We start from the raw sequence: 22,602 nt of genomic DNA on the forward strand, positions 1-22,602 counted from the left end.
CGTTTTTTATTTATTACTTTACTACAAAGTGGTGCCTGTCTCTAAAAATAATGTCTTTCTTGTAGTAGAAGATAGATAGATTTTGATTCTTTATCCAGTGAGTTTATCTGTTTCTTTTGATTGGAGAATTGAGGCAATCGATATTTAAAGTTATTACTGGAATATGGAATATTTTGTGTTTTCATAAAACTGTTGTAGAATAGGTTTTACATTTAATACAATATTTGCCATAGCTGAATCATAATTAATATACTGTACTTATTGATTATTATATACTTTACCTGTTGATCTATACTTTACCTGTTTGAGTACCTGTTAGGCAGCTTCTTTAAGCTCTCTATTGGAAATTGGCTCATTGTTTTTGTAAGAATTTTACCTAGCAGTTCAATATCTCCCATAAAAAAATTACAACCAGGGCTTTAACCATTGAATATCTAATTAAAAGTTTATAAGTTATCCTCCTCTTAAGTTCCAAGTCTGCCTTGCAGATGGGAAAATGGAAAAAGGAAGCATTTTAACTAATGATGTTGACCTCATTAGACATCAACATGTAGAAGAATAAAAATAGATCCATATCCATCTCCATGTACAAAACTAAACTTTAAATAAGTCAAAGGCCTCAGCATATAAAAATTACATTGAACCTCATAGAGAAAAAATTAGAAGTACACTTTGCCACATCTCAAACATAGCCTCAGTGGCACAAACATTGGGAGAAACAATTAGATCTCCTAAACTGAGAAACTTTTGTATAACAAGACTATAGAGTATGAAAAGATCTTTACTTATCATAAATTCATTTTAAAAACATATGAAGAACTCAGGAAATTAGTATCAAAAAACTAATCTAATAAAAATATTTGTTACAGACATAAACTGACAATTCTTAACAGACAAACTTAAAAATGACTTAGAGACATTTAAAAAATGTTCAAACATAACCTCCTTCAGCCATCAGAGAAACGCAAATCAAAACTCTGTGGTTTTATCTTATCCTTGTAAAAATGACCAAGATTAATAATTACTATTAACAATTTATGCCTAAGAAAATGTGGGTAAGGAAAAAACTCCATTGCTGGAAGTGCAAACTGGCACAGCCCCTTTTGGATCATAGTATTTTTTTTTTTTTGGTTTTTCAAGACAGGGTTTCTCTGTGGTTTTGGAGCCTGTCCTGGAACTAGCTCTGTAGACCAGGCTGGTCTCGAACTCACAGAGCTCCGCCTGCCTCTGCCTCCCAAGTGCTGGGATTAAAGGCGTGCGCCACCACCGCCCGGGTGTTTTTTTTTTTTTTTTAATTAGGCAAATATCTAACTTAAAATTCAGCAATACCCCTTTTGGGCCTAAATACAAAAGTTGTTTAACCATAACATAAGGACCTGTGCTCAGCTATGCTTATAGCAGAATAACTTTATCATAACCAGGTTCTGAAAACAACCCAAATGTATCTCTTTTACACCTAGGATAAAAGAGACATCCTCCTTTTAAATAGCCATGAATACCACAAAATATCTTGGAGTTACTCTAAGCAAGCAGGACAGAAGTTTGGGTCCTGTCATCTCTGCTTATGAAGGGGGAACTCTTGTTTTTTTTTTTTTTTTTTTTTTTTTACCATTATTCCATGTTAGAGTATAACTCTGGCCCTTGATAAATTTAGAAAGAGATCTGAGTCTCAGCAGTCCACCCTGGAGCAACACCTGGCAGCAGGAAAGAAGTTTAAGCTGAGACAACTCGATTCCCACACAGGAGCAGACCATTCAAATGGAAAAACTTGTATGATAAGAACGTTAACTATTTTAAGAAGAAAAAAAAATTAAGACATTAGAAAATAAAAAAGATCTCCCATTTTCTTGGGAAAATAGAAGAAACACAGCAAAAATGACAATATCATTGAAAGCAATCTACAGATTTAGTGTAAATGTCCATTAAAAATTACAGCAACATTTCTCATAGAACTCGAAAGGAAAATTCTCAACTTTATAAGGAAAAGATAAGAACTCAGGATAGCCTAAACAATTTTTAAAATCCTCTGAATGTATTACAATCTTTGATTTTAAAACTTTCCCATAGAACCATAGTATTGAAATTAACCTACCTTGGATAAAAAATTATATGCCTACAAACTAAAGATTTTTTACCAAGAAGCAAAATTTTAAAATGGAAAAGAAGCATATTTACCTTGCTTTTACTGTCCTCAAGCTGTAGATTTTTGAGGCTAGTTTCCTTTTTTCAAACCTGCCTGGCAGCTTCTGCTCCATATGGCAGGGAGTTGTTCTTTAACTATTATGATTGGCTTATTTAAAAAGGCTATTACCAATAATTAGCTGGAGAGTGGTTGCCAGATCAGATGAAGTAAAGGGAAACTTCTGAAGGTCACTTTGCCCCTTCCCAGGGACTAAGAAAAACATCAGTAACTGAGTCAACACCTAAGGGTTATCATGCCCCTATTCAGGGAGATGGAAATTTTCCAACATCTTAGTATGTGCATGCATAGCTGTTGTCCTTGGTTCCCAGGGGAGGTGGGGAAGTACTGAGGGTCATCAGAAATGGCTTCAGATTTTTCTTAAAGTTCTATATTTCCCCCTCTTATTTGGCCGAATATCCCAATCCTGGGATATTAGTAAATTTGGGAGACTAATTGGATCAAAACACAGAAATTAGCAGTATCATCAGAGATACAGGGGTTAAACCAATGTTGTAGGCTCATCATAGATCAATAGAGGGTACCAGGTACCAGTTTCCTGTCCTCTTGGGATTTGGGAGAGTTAGGTTACATAGGTACTGATATTGAGGGGTTGGAGTCCCCAAATGTACTTTTGTTAAGGTTAACTTTTTCTGTTGCCCCCATCTACAGGACGTATGAGTGTTGAAACTGCCAGATGAGGTTATTTTCTCCTAATAGGGAGATCCTGATGACAGGCATAGCCAGCAAGATTGTGTCAAGCTGGGGTCAGTACTATTTAGCAAGAAAAAGGCTCCCTGCACAAGGTTGAATAGTCCTTGGCTGGTGGTGGGAGGTGCCAGCAGAGAAGCAGGGAGAGTAGCTTAGTCCAGCCAGCAGCAGTAGGCTCTGGTCAGATAGTACTTCATTCTCTACCTTAGCATAATGGTGAAGGTGGCACCTAAATCTTGTTGCTGTATCCTGTTTGGGAAATACGACCGCATGACCCAAGTCCTTCCTGACACCCATGGAGACAGTCCTGCTGCTTGCCCCTGGGAGACAAGTGTGGGAGATGTCACAGGTTGCTGTGTTCCATATGGAGCTTTGCTTTGGAAGTATAATTTTTACGAACAGTTATTCAGTCCCAAGAAAAACTAGGTTTTTAATAAGCATCCCCAGTAGTTTTACATTTTCAGGCATCACAGTATAAAATTCTAGCTTTCCCAGGTAACGATGTAGGGAACCTGGTCTGGGTGGCCATGTGGGCAAATTTGGAAGATTTTTCCTTGACCTGTAAGGTAGTATCCAAGTTAAATGTCCAGTCCCATGGCCAGACCACCTCAAAAGAGGGCCATTCTGAGGAACAAAATGTTTGCCAGCGTTTCTTCTAGATTTTTACAGATTAGTTATGAGCTTGATCTTTAACCTCCTTCCAATGATCTAAAGTCAGGGTTAAAGGGGTAGTTAATTGTTGTCCCATTTTATCAAGGACAAACTGATACACAATAACAAAAATACAAAGAGAGACACAAACTCAAATCCAAAAGCTGGTGCTCTCACCAGCATCCTGATGCAGAACTAAAAATCACAAGAACAAAAAGACAGACATAGACTCAAAATCAGAAGCCATGCGGTATCAGATCCAAAAATACAGATGGAGGATCATGCCTCTCCAGGGGACTAGGGTGAGCAACCTGGTCACTCTTCCCTCCCACCAATGCCCATGAAACGTCTTTCAGGGCTCAGGGCTAGAGGTCTGGGACACGTCTGCCCCCTCTCTTGGTCCTGTTTCAATACAGACCCTGCGCAGGTACAATTTTCAAATTATTGATTTACAATTACACAGAAACAGAAACACAATACACTAATAGACAGACATAAAAATGAACTCATTCATACCTTCAACTGGATCTAGAGTGGGTCTAGGAGCGACTCATTTTCCCGGTCAGATAACCAAATTATTTGTTCTGTCATGACAGGGTCTTCCAGCAGTCGGGAGGCTAGAAGCTCTTGAATGTCTGGTACAGGCTATATTTAAAGGGAAAAACCATAGAAGGAAGGGGTGTCTGGGGGTGAATTCCTGGCCCTGTCAACACCAACCAGGGCATTTCTCATCAATAAAACAAAAGAAGTCTACTAAATCTTTCTTTTTAACTCTTATTCCTCTCTCCTGGAATGACAGTTTAAATTCTTGTATGAATTTTTCTTCCTTTGAATGTGATTGTCCCATGACTATGGGGCGACAACGATCCTGCGCCTACCTTGTCCTGAAGATCTGTCCGAGTCTTACAGCTGCAGAATCTCCTTTTTTATATTTTTCTGATCCCAGGGTGTGCGCTGTTGCCCGATAGGAGGCCGTGCTTCAAGTCCCTGGTTCGGGTGCCAATCGACCCGCCCAGCAGGTCCTAAGTTACTCCAGGGTCTAAAGAGGCACTATCTGAAAGACATGGGGAGGGAGAGAAATGGACGCCAAGCAGTATTCTTTGTCAAGGCATCCGTTTATTGAAGCAAGTTTCATGTCTTAAATACTCCTCAGAAAGGAGCTCGGGCAGGGGGAACTGAGGAAAGGGGGAAGGAAAGGAGGGGCTCGGTAGCTAGGCAACTAAGTGGGGCAGTTTGGCAGCTAAGCAGGGCAGTTGCAAGGTCAGGGGCTAGAACACCTGCTGTTAGTGATAAGCAGCAAGCCATGAAGACACTCTGTGGTGCTTTCCAGAGCTTGAGTCTCCACGGTCAGCACATAATGTTTTGGCTAACTTTAAGTTTTCTGTCTCAAGATTTTTACTTCAAGGCCCTGTGAGATGTGAGAAAGAAGAAGCCTAAAATGGCTCCTGACAATTTCTATCAGGCTTATGTTTTTGTTTTCTTGGTCATTACTCAGGTATTTGTTGCACTGAAGTTCTTTCTCCTTGATTTTATTAAGGTGTGTCTTTTTTCTTTTTTATTAAAAATTTTTAATACAATCTTTTCTTATTTTACATAGGTATTCCCATTCCTGCTCCTTCCCTACCTCTTGCTCCATGCTTCCCTCAAAACCACGCCTTGAACTACTCCTCAAAACGGCTTCTGATGGTGAGTCACCAAAGTCTAACACTTCACTTTGATGCATTACCAAGGCCCTCTGCCTTATATTGAGACTGAGCAAGATATCCCTCCAAAAAGAATGTGCTCCTAGATGCCAATTCAAGCATGAGGGATAAATCCTGGTCCCACTGCCAGTGGCCCCACAAACAGCCTAAACCTCACAACTGTCCCCTACATTCAGTGGGCCTAGTTTGGTCCTGTGTAGGTTCCTCCACTCTCAGTCCAGAGTCAGTGACCTCTCCCTAGCTCAGGTTATCTGTTTTTGTGGTTATCACCATTATGGTCTTGACTGCTTTGCTCATATTATCACTCCTCCCTCTCTTAGGCTGGTCTCTGGCAGCTAAGCCCAGTGCTTCATTGTATATCACTGTATCTGCTTCCAACAATTGCTGGTTGAAGGTTCTATGATGAAAATTAAGATAGTCAATAAGGGAAGGCCAGTTTAGAATTTTTTCTCCTTGATTTCATTGAGGTGTTGTGTGTGTGTGTTCTTTAAGTCCTTGAATTCTTTGAGAAGGTTTATGACTATTCTTTTAATTTTTGTGTTATGGAGTTCTTCTAGGTAATTCTCATTGACATTACAGAACAAACAGCTTTTAGAGAGAAAATATTGACTAAATTTTATAATGTTTTTGTTGTGATGAGATCTGGGCATGTGGACTTTCTTTCTCAGTTTTAAATTTGTTATGAGTGGAACAGTTTGGGGAAGAAGAGAAGTGTTGTGGACAGGTTGGATCTAGAATTTGGAAATGGCTGAGGTGTGATGGTATCATGTGAGCTGAGGAGACTGGCCTAGTATGCAGAATGTGCTTCCTGTTTCAAAGAATGAGTGAGGGAGTAAATAAACCCAGTGCTAAGGTTTAGTGTGAAGAGGGAGACTCCTTTGTCATGGCAGATAGATAGGGAGGATACAATAAAAGCAGAGAAGTATAGACTAGTCACAGTTTATGGAACCCAGGTTAAATTTGGTAGATTATGGGAAACATATGGATGATTTGGCTAGGAGTACTCATCAAGCTAGAAGCTGGAAGAGCATATGGTACTCTGGGTCTGAATTGAGACAGTAGATCAAATAGTCCTGTATGTGCATGTATATAAAGCAGGTCCTGGTGAAAGATTAACTACTGCCCATAGTGCAGGAGGAATTGGTTACACTATGTTGGGGGATGGAGTTTGAGACACTGGGAAAGCCTAGAATTCAGTTACTCCAAATCATGGGTCTTCAGACTAGTGTGGGACATTGGTTGTGGGATCCAATCTCTATCTGGAAGGATATGGAGACACAAATATCAGGTAATAGGTGATACTCACCAGGCCAGACTCTGGAGAAGGACATAATGTGAAGTCTGGTTATGGAGTAGGATGGTAGAGGCACCAAAAAGAGTCCTATGGGTAGATACAGTTGAAATAATTTTTTAAACATTAAAATCTTTTTAAAGGTTAATGGATGTGAATATTATTTACTTACTAGGCATTCAGGAAAATATCATAATGAAATTACTACATTATTCAGTTAACATGAAATGAATAACAAGAATTGTTTGGATCCAATAAATTACTGTAGCAAATATATAATTTTAAGCTCTTAGAGCACAAGGAATGAAATTATAAAGTGACATAAGTAAGTGCCTCCAGTGTTAGGTGTCTCAAGCTTAAAGAGACAGAAAATTTGACTCCTTCGGTTGTAACTAAAGTCTACAAACTATGTTGCCATTTAAATGAAAGTGGCTCTCATAGGCTCATATATTTGAGTACATTGACCCCAATTTGGGAAGAATTAGAAGGCATGGAAAAAGTATGTCACTGGGTGCATGCTTTGAATTTTTAAAAGATAACACCATTATCATAGCTTTCTCTCTCTGCCTCATTATTATATCTCAGTTATGCCTCATGATTATATCTCAGTTACAGCTAAGGTTTCATGCCCACTGCCTGCTTCCATACTTGCCACCATGATAATCATAGACTCTAACCCTCTGAAACTATAAGCCCTTCAAAAACTCCTTCTAAAAATTGTATTAACCGTGGTATATTTTCACAGCAACAGAAAAGTAACTAATATAAACTGCAGTTGTACAAATCATCTTACAGATATTGGCTGTGAATAATAATTGGAATAGCATAATACAGCCAATGTGACAGTAGACAATTCACTAATTGCAAAGTAAAATATGTCCAAGCTGAATATTTTAATTAAAAAATACAAAGAAAAAGGTAAATTCTATGGAAAGTAGAAAAGAATTTATGGTTAGGCATGTCAATTTCCAAAATATACCTTTAGTAAATAAGAGCCATATACTTTTATATATGTCGTTTGTTGCTTTGAACTTCTGTCACCTAATCTGATATAAGCAAGCTTTTTTCACAGACTATATAAATTGAGATTACTTAAGAAATATCTGTCAATATGTAAGATGCAATATAATAATAAATTATTATTATATTTATATTTTAGATAGATTTCTGATTGTAAGCATACATGTTGCCTTGTTTAAAATGTGCAATGATTAAACTTTATAAAAATTAAACACATTACACTTTGTTCACTAGTATCCATCTCTTTCTCTTAGCACAAAGTTTCTGCAACCCTACTCTGTTGACCTCAGGAATTGTTAGATAAGTTGTTGAGGCCAAAGACATATAAGCAGTCTAACACTTCAATAAACATTTAACCTTTTAGTAACCTTGCTATAATATAAGAAATTTAATATTTCCTTCTAGTCATTGGACTAGTAGTGATGAAAGCTATGATTGTGTCTTTAGCTGCTCTTTGAGTGAAAATTGCATTATCCTGTGTGAAAATCATATTAATGTGACATAGAGCACCAGAATGATTTATTCAACTCATTGTATAGACACAGTCTATGAGTACAAAATCAACTTTTGTTGCTGTAAGCTATGCTGCATTTGATGAGGATTTTTGTTATCGTAATGTATCTGCTGTATGTGTGTTATGTCAAAGACATAGATGTGTTTATGTCTTTTCACAATTTCAGAATTTATTGAATAACAGTAAGTTGTTTCCACATCAGCAATTTTCTGAATATGTTTATTTGGCATAGACAAATACAGGTTAATATTTTTCTATCTTAATTAACAACATTAACTGGTCACACAACATACAGTAGATGTATTTGTATATGTATTCATATGTTATTTAAAGGGTGAGTATGTTGGCCTACAAAAGAGTTCAAGAGGTATTCAGATATGAGCTTTTAAGAAAAATGAAAATAATACTTAAAAGGTATTTTCAGAGAGGACTGGGAAAAATAACATCTGTATTCATAAGGTTCCCAGACTAGGGTACCTCAAGGAAGCAACTACTCTAAGCATAAAACCCTAAGAAAGTGAAGTTTGGATGCATTGATGTATTCTACTGAAGAGTAAACAGGACAGATCTGAGCCTGAATAGGACATAGTGGGTTTAGATGTAGAACAGCTTGAGTAGTCTGAACAAACAGACCAATCAAGATTACACAGACAGTAGGGTATGCGCTTTATTTCCTTAATATATGCACCAAGTTTCATATATGAGGCAGGTATGAGGTCATTGGCATAACAGTTTTAGGTGTCCACCATTTTATAATGTTTAGGTGAAAGAATCATATCTTTACCCTGTCTAGCATGTACAATATGTTCTTTGAAACAGTTTCCCTGACATGATTTTGAAATATCCATTTGGACTTGTGTTCTCAACTCACTTTGATAAGGTACTAGGTTACAACCATACTCTACTATCAGTAATGAGTAATGAGTCATTAATCAAACTTGCTGCAGATGACCTTGTCTTGTTAACCCAGGAGCCTGACCATCCTTTGCCCACAAAATAGAATCAAAATCTGGTTCTAAAATGAAATCTCACAGGACTAGACATGACCTGAAATATCACTGTTTTCATACTATATAAGAATGTAGAATAAAATGTAACCTGGTCCCAAGACTAAAATAGTCATAATTTTTGTATTTAGTCAGAAAAAAGTAGAAAGAAAATTAGATGAAGTGTCACCAATGATGTAAAGACATAATCCTAGAGTTAAGATTTTTGTGAAGAAGTCATGATAAAATACTTTCACTTATGCTAATATTCCCAATTTTGTGAAAAGAGAAAGACATAAAAATTAAAGCATGTGAAAGGGAAAAAGAGAAGGAGGTTACAATAGGAAAATAGGGATGAATATTATTAAGGTACATTATATGTGTATAAAATGTCATCATGAAGGTAAATACTCAGATAAAGAGTCTATGCTCTTTCCTCAGGATAAGGGATATTAATATGGGAAAAACAAATTTTTCTTTCTCCTTGTTGATTTTTGACAGTGTTACAAATTTTTCTTTCTCCTTGTTGATTTTTGACAGTGTTATTTGATAACTATACCTGTGAGAGCATTATGCTAGTATGAAAAATAAACTTAAAAAAACAAGTACAGAAAATAAAAGTAAATAAATAATAAAATCTATAACCTTTCAAAGCTGTCTTCTGCTATTAGTGCTATAATAGGTATGTTGAGTTTTCATGGTATGATAGTCACTCTGAAAATTTTGTGCCTAATATTGTTGTAGAACGTTGTTCTCTGCTCATTGCATGACAGCTGCAGCAGTGATTACATTCAGAAAACCCATACCAGATTGGTCAACTATTTATGATGGAGAGAGATAGGGCTTTTTAGGTCCACCTCTCCATAAGGATATACAAGCAGTTGATAGTTGGTAAGCAAAGGGGATCCTGAGTTCCTGCCCATTATTGATGATTTATAGGTAATTATCAGTTGCTATGTGTTATGGCACAGACCCACACCCATCTCTGAGGGTTTATATACTGTTAATTGTTTATAAAAAAAAAAGGAAAGTAGTTTTTTCTTTGGAGTAGCTCTTGGTAAGTATTCCATGTGCCAGTAAATAACTCCTCATTAATACTCTAGGCGGTTTCTCAGGAAAGTCGGGTTCAACCTACCTCTCGACCCAGCAATACCACTATTGGGAATATACCCAAGAGATGCCCAAACATACAACAAAAGTATATGCTCAACTATGTTCATAGCAGCATTGTTTGTAATAGCCAGAACCTGGAAACAACCTAGATGTCCTTCAATGGAAGAATGGATGAAGAAAGTATGGAATATATACATATTAGAGTACTACTCAGCAGTAAAAAACAATGACTTCTTGAATTTTGCATACAAATGGACGGAAATAGAAAACACTATCCTGAGTGAGGTAAGCCAGACCCAAAAAGAGGAACATGGGATGTACTCACTCATATTTGGTTTCTAGCCATAAATAAAGGACATTGAGACTATAATTCGTGATTCTAGAGAAGCTAAATAAGAAGGTGAACCCAAAGAAAAACATATAAGCATCCCCCTGAATATTAACCTTCATCAGGCGATGAAAGAAGACAGAGACAGAGACCAACATTGGAGCACTGGACTGAAGTCTCACAATCCAAAAGAGGAACAGAAGGAGAGTGAGCACGAGCAAGGAACTCAGGACTGCGAGGGGTGCACCCACACACTGAGGCAATGGGGATGTTCTATCGGGAACTCACCAAGGCCAGCTGGCTGGGGTCTGAAAAAGCATGGGACAAAACCGGTCTCGCTGAACATAATGGACAATGAGGACTACTGAGAACTCAAGAACAATGGCAATGGGTTCTTGATCCTATTGCACGTAATGGCTTTGTGGGAGCCCAGGTAGTTTGGATGCTCACCTTAATAGACCTGGATGGAGGTGGGTGGTCCTTGGACCTCCCACAGGGCAGAGAAACCTGCTTGCTCTTTGGGCTGAGGAGGAAGGAAGACTTGATTGGGGGAGGGGGAGGGAATGGGAGGTGGTGGCGGGGAAGAGGCAGAAATCTTTAATAATTAAATAAATTAGTTAATAAAAAATAAAAATAAAAATAAAATAAAAAAAGAAATTCTAATTAAGCTCATTGGTTCACAAAGCTAGATTTGGTGGAATCATTTTCTTGGGCTTTGATTGGTGCAGTGTCAGATTCATCTCCCCAGTAGAAATTTACTCAGTAAGTTAAGGTAAGTGTATACTTTCAATTAGTTAATAAGCAAACAACAAAAGTTTGGTGTCATCTGATTCTTAATCATATCATTTCTTAGATTGTTGAAGGCCTAAGTTACTTACAAGTACAAATGACAGTTTTAGGCCAACTGTTATTACTACTAACTATGAATTTAATTAAAACTTGACAAGGTTATGAACTTCTTGAGGTCAAAGGTTTATCACATATATTTTGGAAGTCTGAAGCTAGTATGTTTTCAAAAATATAATAGTTGAAGTGCAATAGCTTTAGAGAGCTTTAAAATTTTTCACCTTGAAGACTCCCTTCCAGGGTTCAGTTACAAACTCCACAGATAGCTAAAGGTGGGGCTAAAGATTTGAGGGCAAAGAAGTGTTCTCACAACAGTAATTGTCTGTCCATGTGTCTTTCTTCTTCTTCAATCCAGTTTTCACATAGTTCCACCCATTACTTGTTCTCCTTTTTCTACATTGTTCTTAGTTCTACATTGTTTTTCTTGTCCTCCTCATTACAAATGCTACCAATCACATACACCCTTAAAACCAGAAATTCCCCTGCTCTACCATGTACCAGGGGCCAGAATTCTTTTGCCCCATAGAAAATCTGATGATAGCTTTCACACACACACACACACACACACACACAGAGGGGGGAGACAGAGACAGAGACAGAGGAGTGACTAGTACATCTCTGGTGTACTCCTTAATGAAGAAAATTAGTTTAAAAAGGAAATTAAATCATCAGGGAATTCTAGGAGGAAAAGTTAGTGTCCTGTCCTATATTTTTGGCTGGTAAATAAAAGGTTAATAGGTTTATTTTTAGTAAAATTATAAATAGGGCACAGATTGTTTAAATCCGTGTGCCATTTCTTTTCTCCCATCAATTATGAACCAGGAAACCAAGTAACCTACGTAAACAGTCAGGGAAAAACTGATGACTCTTGATCAGATAGCACATACACCAGATGCAGTGGTTTCTATGGGTCTAGTTCTGGAGTTAAACTTATTGCTCTAGGCAGTAGAAACAAAGGGACTCAGGCCTCTAAATTGTTAGTTCCAGCCTTTGCTGTTATCAGCCATTCTGGTCATGGGGTAAAACCAGAATAGCAGCTGTGGTGGGTAGTAATTCTCCATCCTTGGAGATCTGTGACTATCTTAGATGGAATGCCCTATGCCTGGACCCTAATCATTGACCAAGTGCCTGCTGGAATGCCATTACCTCAGAGAGAAGAACAAGGCCTGGCAGTGGGAAACTGTTTTCACGAAACAATTCTGAACTGTGGGAATTAGTTCCCAAATATGTAAAAGAAAATGAAGTTAGCTACAACGAAAAATCTACAGCAAAGTAGAGCCACTTTATTCACAAAGCGGTTATGCCAAACAGCCTTGCCTTTTGGTTTAGCCTTTACCAGATTCCTTGGTTCTTTTAAGTCACTTGTGAAAAGATGGCTAAGCAAGTACTGTATAATGTTGTAGCTTGTAGCAATTCCCATTTTTCCATTTAATAAACAAAGTATGTGAATTTTTCTCTGAGTAACACATATAGATGATCCTAATATTTTGTTGATGGCTGGAATAAAAATAAAAATTAAAGAATTAATGCTCTTATAATCAGCAAATTAATAGTTTTCATAAAAATTACTATTAACAAAATCTTTGACCGAGCTAACAGTAATTGGCTATTTCTTCTGCAGAGGAAGGTTGGGGTCTGGAATGACAGATATTAATGAATGAAATGAATGAATTTGGGAATGTATACCTATTTGGGAAACATTTTTAGACATACTTCAGGTGGGTTTTTAACTCTATCAGGACATGTCTGGTCCATTAAAAGGCAGGGGTGTAACACAAATCTACTGGAAATCAGCAGAGCATGATGCTGCTAAGTGTGTCTAAAAGTTGTGGGTTTGAGTATTAAAAGCAATGAATGTTAGTTTTAGAATGTTAATTTTATCTCTTAGTCTTTGGTTAATAAACTGAATTTTCATGAAGCATTGTTAGATAGAGTTTACCTGGTTAGTGATATGCATCTGTAGGACCAAGACTGCAGTTGAAGTAAACATGATGAATCAAATTTGTGATAAAGGCAATAATAAACCATTTTGTCTCTGAGTGGGCAGTAGCAATTGTCTCAAAACATACATAGTGAGGTTTTAATAGCAGGACAATTGTCAGAAATACATATGGAGATTGTGTGCAGAATGGAACATTTTTTTTTAAAACAGTCCAGTCCTTTGGGCGATAATGTTCAACAAGGTGACATGGGGTGTAGGGCTCTTTCAAGATTGTTTCCTGTTGATCAGGGGTAAAGTTGTAGGCCTTAGAGACTGGAATGCTGGAAGTCAGGAAAAGCGGGTTGTCTCAAACTCTGTGAGGCATGTAGGTAGCTTTGGAGCTGTCTGTGTCTTAAGAGGCTTAAGAAGTAAAAATGTTAGATATCTCAGATTATTATTATTTGTGACCTGTATTGAAATCTATGTTGTAGAAAAAAATTATACTCATGTTTGAGTCAAAATAGAAGTTTGAAATCCTAAAATTAACTTTTGTTAAAAGCAGTAATGCTGAATATGAGCTAGGACAGTAAAAGAGCAAGGGGGTATGTGCCACGCCAGTACGGGAGCTGTCATTCTTCTGAGCAAGGGACGTCGGGATTAACACGCAACACAACTTCAGGTTCTGCAGACAAGCCTTTTATTTCACTTTCTCACAAATATATATAGCCCTCAGCAGGGGAGGCCAAATCAGCAACGCAGGAAGCTCATCACCTTAACTCAATGGCTTAGGGGTAAACATCCTTAGAAACATTGGTGAAAACAACAGATTGTTCCTGTTTTTGTTCCTGTTTTCAACCAACCTCAAGCGTGCAAAACAGATCAAGTGGGGTGCGAAGGCCTGTCCTCTAGGGACCCAACAAGTATGGGCAAAGACACAAGACAAAATGAAGGCAGAGTGTGTAAGCAATCACAGGCAGAGACATAAAGTGTTAATAAGCATTATAAAGTAAGATTTTTCCAGTTTTCTTAAACGTCTTCAATTGAACTGAAAAAATTCTGTAGAATGTTTACAAACTGTTGTAGTGAACATCCTCTCTCTGGGATTTGTCTGGGCTGGGTTAACCAGAAGTTCCTCTTTGCAACCACAATTTTTAAATGAACCAGGAGCTCAGATAGCCTCATCCATATTGCGCTGAAGAAAAGGAAAGACAGATTTTTAGCGCAGTGATAGGAGAAACAGCCTAGAGAAATAGTTTATGAATGATAGGAAATCATCTTTTGAGTTTTCAAATCAGTCTGAGGAGTTTTATAACCTCTAGGTGCAGTCCTTGTCTGTCTGCCCACTCTGCACTAAAATGTTAAGCAGCATGCACAACTGAGCTCCCTGAAGCAGGTAGTTTGAGGAGGTTTAGAGCCAAAATTAACCATTAGCTTCCAGGAGTCATAGTAAAGGAAGCTGTTTGGAATAGGCAAGAGCCTGAACTGCTAGGCCATAGTGCTGGGAGAGAACTTGACAAAAAACATTAATTCATCCTTGCCTGCATTCTCAGGCAGTCTTGTTAAATGGTTTGTTAAAAGTAACAAGAAATGTGAATTAGGAGTGTAGCATTTCGCTGCCTATCTAGTAGACCTTGAGTAATATAGCAGTGAATTGTTTTATTTTTTTCTTTTTGTCTGAGAGTCTGACTTACAGTTTTATCCTCCAAGGTAAAGTTTTCTATGCCTGATTTATCAATACCATCTCTTGATTTATCAGTACAATCTGGAAAATTGCCTGTTGCATTGTAGATTTTGTTTGATCTTTAGTAAGAGAGAAAGTTACATAAAGAGAACACTTAATGGGGGTTAAGGAGAAAAATTTACTCATCCTTAACAGAACATTGATGTCCTTCGAAACAGTAGCTTCAGCTGGTAAGGACTCTCTGAAAAGTTGTTGATTCAGAAGTGTTGGGTGAGGCCGCTTGTTCGTTCCAGCCACTTAGCCCCAAAATAATCACACAGAAGCTGTATTAATTAAATCACTGCTTAGACCATTAGCTCTAGTTTCTTATTGGCTAACTCTTAACCAATATGTGGCTGTGACTTACTGACTAAAATTCCACGTCTATCTCTGGTGGAGCTACATGGCTTCTCCTAACTCCTCCTTCTTTCTCCCAGCTTTCAGTTTAGTTTTTCCTGCATACCTCTGTTCCCTGCAAGATAGTTTTTTTTTTTTTTTATTAACCAATGGTATTCATATCATACAGAGGGGAATCTCACATCATGGAAAACTGTTCCTTTATATGGCCACATAATATCAATATATATAATTAAGAATCTCTTCATTGCTGGGCAGGGTTGGCACATGCCTTTAATCCCAGCACTTCGAAGGCAGAGGCAGGTGTATCTCAATGAGTTTGAGAAAGAAAGAAAAGCAATCTCTTCATGAATAGATTCCAGAATCACAAGTCTTTAGGAATTCAAGTTTTTTGTTCTAAATTAACAAAATTTGTTATAATTCCTAAATTCCTATTTATGAAATGAGTCTTAGAACACCAAAAACCATCATTAAATTATTAACTTGGTTAAAAAATTTGCTGTGGAACACAACACACTCGTAAATACTAAGAAATAGAATATAGATATCATTGGGGTACCATTGTCATACCATCAACATGGCCTTTGTTTTCCTTATGCTTTACAGTAGATACTACATGTTTTTATTGATTCATTGATGGAATAGAATGGTATAATGGAAAGATAAGTGATATCAGAAAGGTCTAGAGTTTATAGTTAAAAATTTCCAATATTTTGAATATACGAAAAACTCTGAGACACCTTAGCTTATATATTTATAATATAGGTAATAAAAATATGTTAACCTACTTATTTACAACGTGGTTTCAAGGGTGCACTACAATATAATAGTAATAATGAGAGAAGAAACCACTATGAATGCATATTTTTTGAAATATACAGAGTAGTTTTCTTAAAATTATTCATATTATTTCCTTTATCACACTAGGATAATTACTAAAAGCTCATCTATACATGTCCTAGGGACTTCTGGACACTCAGTTGTGCAAAACTTCAACTGTTTCATCCTCTTGTTGCACTTAACCTTGTAAGCAAGCACAAAAATGTTCATCACAATTAAAGCGGGTTTGTAACCTTTGTTTAAAACTCTCCTTAGAGTCAAAGGAAGTAGAATTAGAACCTTTTGCTTACTATACCTATTGACTAGTACCATGTTCTTAGTAGCTTATCCAACACTATCTTCCTTCTGCATACTACAAATGAAAGCAGCAATACTAAAACCAATAATTTGTCTTTAATTAGGAGTCTGATTCAAGAAAGGAAACATTGAAACCAAGTTGAAAATGCCTGCTCCTATCAGAATCATGTACTCTCAAGAGTAGTTTTGAAATACAGATGTAGTTCTTAAAAAAAAAAATTACAGTGAAATGGGTTAGAAAATCTGCTGTTGGCGGCACTAATGACAAATCTCCCATCTGGTTAATATTTCTATATCCTGAAAGTCACTGAAAAGCACAAGATCACATCATTATATTTCCCTAATGTCTTCCCTCAATTCTTGACTAGCATAATCAGATGATGCCTTCTTTGCTGCTTGATCACTCTTATTTTTACCATTAGTATTGGGTATTCTACATTGCTTTTGAACAAAATAATGAATTCCTGTTGACAGAGGGTTCTGTCCCACTTGGTCCTGTTCAATCCCAACAAAATATACAGAGACCTACATTAATTATAAACTGGTTCGCCTATTAGCTTGGGTTTTCTTATTAACTCATATCTTACAGTAACCCATAATTCTTGTCTGTGTTAGTCACATGACTTGGTACCTTTTATCAGCAAGGCATTTTCATCTTGCTTCCTTTGTGTCTGGGTGACTTCAGACTGAGACTTTCCTCTTCCCAGAATTCTTCTGTTCTGGTCACCCCATCTATACTTCCTGCCTGGCTACTGGCCAATAAGCATTTTATTAAAACAATATGAGTGAGAAATCTTTGCAGGCACAAGACCATTGTTTCACAGTAAATTCAATTTCTTTTTTGTCATATTCTGTTTGATCCATTTAAGGTCTATGAAGACTGTCATAGGGTTTAAACAAAAGTAATCTGAAGACAAGTTCAGAATTTTGACATTAAAGTTATAAGCATATTCATCTGTAGCAAATGAAACTTGAATTTCTCACCTATTTGTGTATGCACAACACTGAAATGTTTTCAGTCTTTCCTTCTTCTTTTAGTGTAGTATATGTTGACATAGTTATTAGGATGATATTTTTAGGGTACACGCATATGTTAAAAATGCAAAATGAAAATGTAAATTTTCTTTATGCTATTGTTATATTCTTTAATTATGTTGAGCACTTTGAGCAACACTGACAAAATGCTTCATATAATATTACAATTTAGTAATTACATGATACTGAAAAGGTAAAATTGTGGTTACTGCTACATAAAAGAAATATTTTATAGACCAAGGAAGTTGATTTGGGAATTCATTCTGCCAATAGCTTTTGGGGTACCAGACTTAGGGAGTAGCCTGAGGTGCTATATGGGGATTGAGAAGCAGAAGAAAGAAACATGCTCACTTTTCTGCTCTAGCTCTTGTTTGGCATGAGGGGAAACCCAAATGGTGGAGAGGTAGTGCAGGATCAGTGGCAGCTTCAGCCTTTTGGTGTATCCTTTAATAAATCTGTTTTTATTTCCTCTATGTGTTCATGCATCAGGAGGTTATATTTAGGAATACAGACACACACACACACACACATATATATATGTATATTTATATATATATACACATATACACATGTATAAATATGTTCATATAATAGCAATTAATGGAAAATCATGCCATAAAGTTGAAAGAGGGAAAAAAGGAGTGAATGAGAGGCCTTGGAAGAAGGAAAGGGAAGAGAAAAATGCTGTAACAATAATGTCAAAATTAAAAAAAATGTAAAAATATTCTTCTGTTGATTAAGATTAGAATTCTCCTTAGTTAAGTAAATTACATGTACTACTGAACAAAATTTTGGGTTGTATGTTTTTGTTAATGGTAATATCTTAATTGAATAATTTTTAAATAATTAGACTGAATTTTCTTTAAGGAATCTAAAAATAAGATGAACCAATATGATCATTTTTGCCTTAATTGCTCAGCATTCAGGCACACAGTCTGATCTTACACTGATCTCCTTGACATATAATAGTAAACATTAATGGACCCCGATTGACACAGTGAATTAAATAGAAGCATGAATTGTATGTCATAGAGTGGTTTTAAAGTTCTTTAATATGTGATTGACCATACACGTAGGTGACCAGAGTTTTAAAACTGACTAACTCACAGTTTTGCATTATTTCAGATGGAAAAGCAAAATAATGTAGTTGGACCTTGTTTCACATAGTACACAAAAATTAATTCTAAATGGAGAAGAAGCTTACAAGTTAAAAATAAATATTTAAGAAAATAATGTATGTGTTTGAGTGTGTTTCATAAACTTTTATTGGGATGTCATTACATTCATTTGTTGTCAATTGAAGTAGCATATAACTATGAAGCATGATTGAGGAAACAGAGGAAGCAGATTTTGTATTCAAGGTCAGTCATACCTACATAGTGAGTTCCAGGACAACAAGTGCTGTATGAAGAGATGTTGCCTCAAAAATTAAAGAAAAGTTCTTCAATATACAACCCAGTACCAAAATAACTAATGATTGTGTTTTCATATGTAGATCCATATATATATATATATATATATATGCATTTATACATATCTATATACATATGCAGAATGTCAGAAATATTAAAAGCATTGATACTACCAATGACTCAGTTAAGAAAGATAAATCTATCTTAGATAATTGATGAAAACATTTGCATTTCATGTATTTTGTAATGTATTTATATAACAATAAAAAAATACCAATAAATCAGTCATATAAATATCACCAAGTTAAATATAAATGGATTCACTCTAAAGAAATATTTCTTCAAAGAATATGTAAAAATGTCCAGTAGATCATAAAAAGACATTCAGCATCTTCAGTGGGTAAAAAAATATACTCTATAATGAGGTACTTTTTCACACATAAGAAATTTACAATATTAAAACAAAAATAAGTCAATCAACAAGTCTTAGCCAGAATATTTGGAAACTGTATCCCTGATACAGATTTGGTCAGAATAGAGAATGGTACCGCTATTATGTAAAACAATATGAACATTTTCAAAAATGATAAACTTCAAGTTGCCTTATTGCATAATATACAGTTAAACATGCCTAAGAGAATGTAAAGTACATATATATATATAAGAAATTTAAACAAATTTAGATCAACATAATCCATAATTCAAAAAGTGAAATCAAACACATATATACAGATTATTAATAAAAAATATTGTTATTATTATTTTTATTGCAAATCACTGGTGCTTAGACATTATCAAAGTAGACAAGTAAACTGTTGGCTTGTAAAGAAAGGAAACAATTGAGGTTTGTGTTACAAAAAATAAAAATGAGCCAAAGGATTCCCAAATGTCTAAGATTTTAGGAAAGTTTCCAAGTAATCTAATGTCCTTCCTTTTCTTACAAGCCTTTAGTTTTCTGGTCCACTTTGGAAATGTCTGAACATCTATCTGTATTTTGCTGACATAAAACTGATTAATTATTCTATACTCTGTTCATCTCTGTCCCTCGTTCTTATATCATTCCCAACTACCTATGAGCTCTGAGAAAATATATAGCATTTTCCACATCAACAAAGGAAGATAAACATAGAGGTTAAGACTCAGCTGGAAATAGTTTAAAATTTTTGGTATTCCACTTCCTGGCTGGCTGTCACACTTGTAAGAATATTATCCTTTTCTGTAAATCAGTTTCTCTGTTTGTAAAATCATACTCCATCACAGTAATTCTAGAAACAAAGAAGAGGCTTGAGAGCATATTTTTCAAAGAGTGTTATTAAAATTTGGAACAAAGAAAACAGGTGGGATGCCTGCAGACCTTTTCTTCTCTCTCTGTCCCTGAAATCCAGTCCCCTAATTTCACCCCCAGCTCTGTAGCAGAGCACCTGTAGCAGTCTTCCTTGACTGCCTCCACACTTTCCTGTCTTCTGTGGATCCTACAGAGCTTCCCTTTCTAGTCACCTTCCATCAGTCATTGTTTATCCTCAGCCCCAACTTCAGCACTCACTCCCATATAACCCACACACCATTCATGTCAGAAAACCTGGTAGGCTGCACACAGACCTTCTCTTTTCTCTATGTTCCCCAGATCAAATCACCCAATGTCATTCATAGATCTACACCATAACACTCTTGGCAGACTGCCCCAATCCCCACCCAAACACACCGCTCCCATCTCCTGTTTATCTGTTGATCCTACAGATCTTATCCCTTCTAACCTTTCTTTCCCCACTTATTTCATTGTACCCACCCAGTAGGCACCTATTGCTTATTCAAAAGCCACTCCTCCCAAGACACCTAATAGGCTAATGACAGATCCATGTCTGCCCTGCTTCTCCTGAAAGACCCACCCCTTCTCCTAGTCTCATATCCAGCTTTGTAGCAGGAAACCATGTTCTCCCTAACTCAGTGCCCAATGGAGCATAAAATCTTCTCCCTTGACCATCCTTCCTCAAAATTATCCAATTAACCCAGCCTCCAAGACCAGCCAGCACTCACTGGAAACACCCAGACAGAGAGAACAGGGAAACAGTGAGTTTAGCTCCCAGAGCTGTACCTAGTATTGAAGAAAAGCATGTTTTCAGAACAATGAAGATTTAGAAAATTTCCTATCTATGTAAATGAAAAAGACATACATGAACTGAGAGTCCTGTTTATTTTATTTTGAACTCTTGTCTTCTAGTTCCAATTCTATAGGTCTAATTCTCTCATTCCAATTCTTTCTAGCTTCTTTGTTCACCTAGTTTATATATACATTTTTAACAACAAACTTTTTTCAAAAATAAAGATTACAGAAATTTTTTCCCAGAGTCATAATGTATTTCTTGAGTAAACAATAAGAAGTAGAGCCACATACCATAACAATGCATAGGTAGGGACATGTTGGCATTTTTCCAGGCAATGGCATTGAAGGTGTACTAAGCCTAATGGTGTAGGAGGTCCTTTTGTCTCTGTGTTGCTTTCATTGGTTAGTGAACAAAGAAAATTCCTTGGCCTGTTGATAGGGCAGAACTTAGGTAGGTGTGGAAGACAGAACTAAATTCTGGAAGGGAGAAAACAGAGTCAGAGAGATGCCATGGAGCTGCCAGAAACAGATGTTGGAAATTTTACCAGGCAAACCACTACCACGTGGCAATATACAGATTAATAGAAATGGATTAAATTAATAAAAGAATTAGCCAATAAGAAGCTGGAGCTAATGGGCCAAGCAGTGTTTTAATGAATATGGTTTCTGTGTGATTATTTTGGTTTCGGGTAGCCAGGACAAACACACAGCCTTCCTGTTACAACCTAAAAATACATTTTCTTATGTTGCCAGCAGAACACAAAAAGGGAAATGGAACTTGTAACTTTATATACATGGCTGTAATTTCAGACCATTCTCTACAACTCTAAGTATCAAGGGTCTAAGGCCAATCTTTTTGTTGAAGCCCTGGCTATCTGTGAACTTTATCCTCATAAAGCTGTTTCTTTCTAGACTTGGTTAATTGGTTAATTGTTACTCTTGTTTTCTATATGAATTTTAGGACTCAAACACGAAATGTTAGTCAGCTGAGCCTTGAATTTTCTATCAGAAACTGAGATTAGAAGTTTATGCAGAGTGTTAATTTCTTAAGAATTTAGTAGAGAGTGCCCACTGCTCTCTGTTATCAACCAGGCCTGTGGAAAGAAACTGACATAACAGTTTTAAGCTGCTTTTGTCACTAAAAAGACTTTGATTCAGCAAACTAGAAACCTGAACCTCTATCCTCGGGTTTAAGGTGTGAACGTCTAATTTGCTATCATTTCACAGAGACATTCAGCCTAGTTCGAATTTGTTCTTGACGTTCTGAATCAATTAATTGTATGTGGCATGTCTTAAACTGAGAAGAAATTATTGTTTTCTTATGTTAGTCTGAATAAAGAAACAAAACAGGATTCTAAGTTTCTTATCCTCATAGAATAATACATCTTTTTATGAAGTATATCCGGTATTTTTCTGTTCATCAAAATTATGATGCTTAATGAAAAGTCATCTTCCTTACTATCCACAGAAAAATGTGATGTGAGATATTCTTCTATATATGTGTTACTTTTATTGGTTGATGAAAAATAAAGTTGTTTTGGCCAATGACTTAGCACAGGAAAGTCACATAGGAAATC

This window comes from Chionomys nivalis, chromosome X (assembly GCF_950005125.1).
Source record: "Chionomys nivalis chromosome X, mChiNiv1.1, whole genome shotgun sequence".
NCBI lineage: Eukaryota > Metazoa > Chordata > Mammalia > Rodentia > Cricetidae > Chionomys > Chionomys nivalis.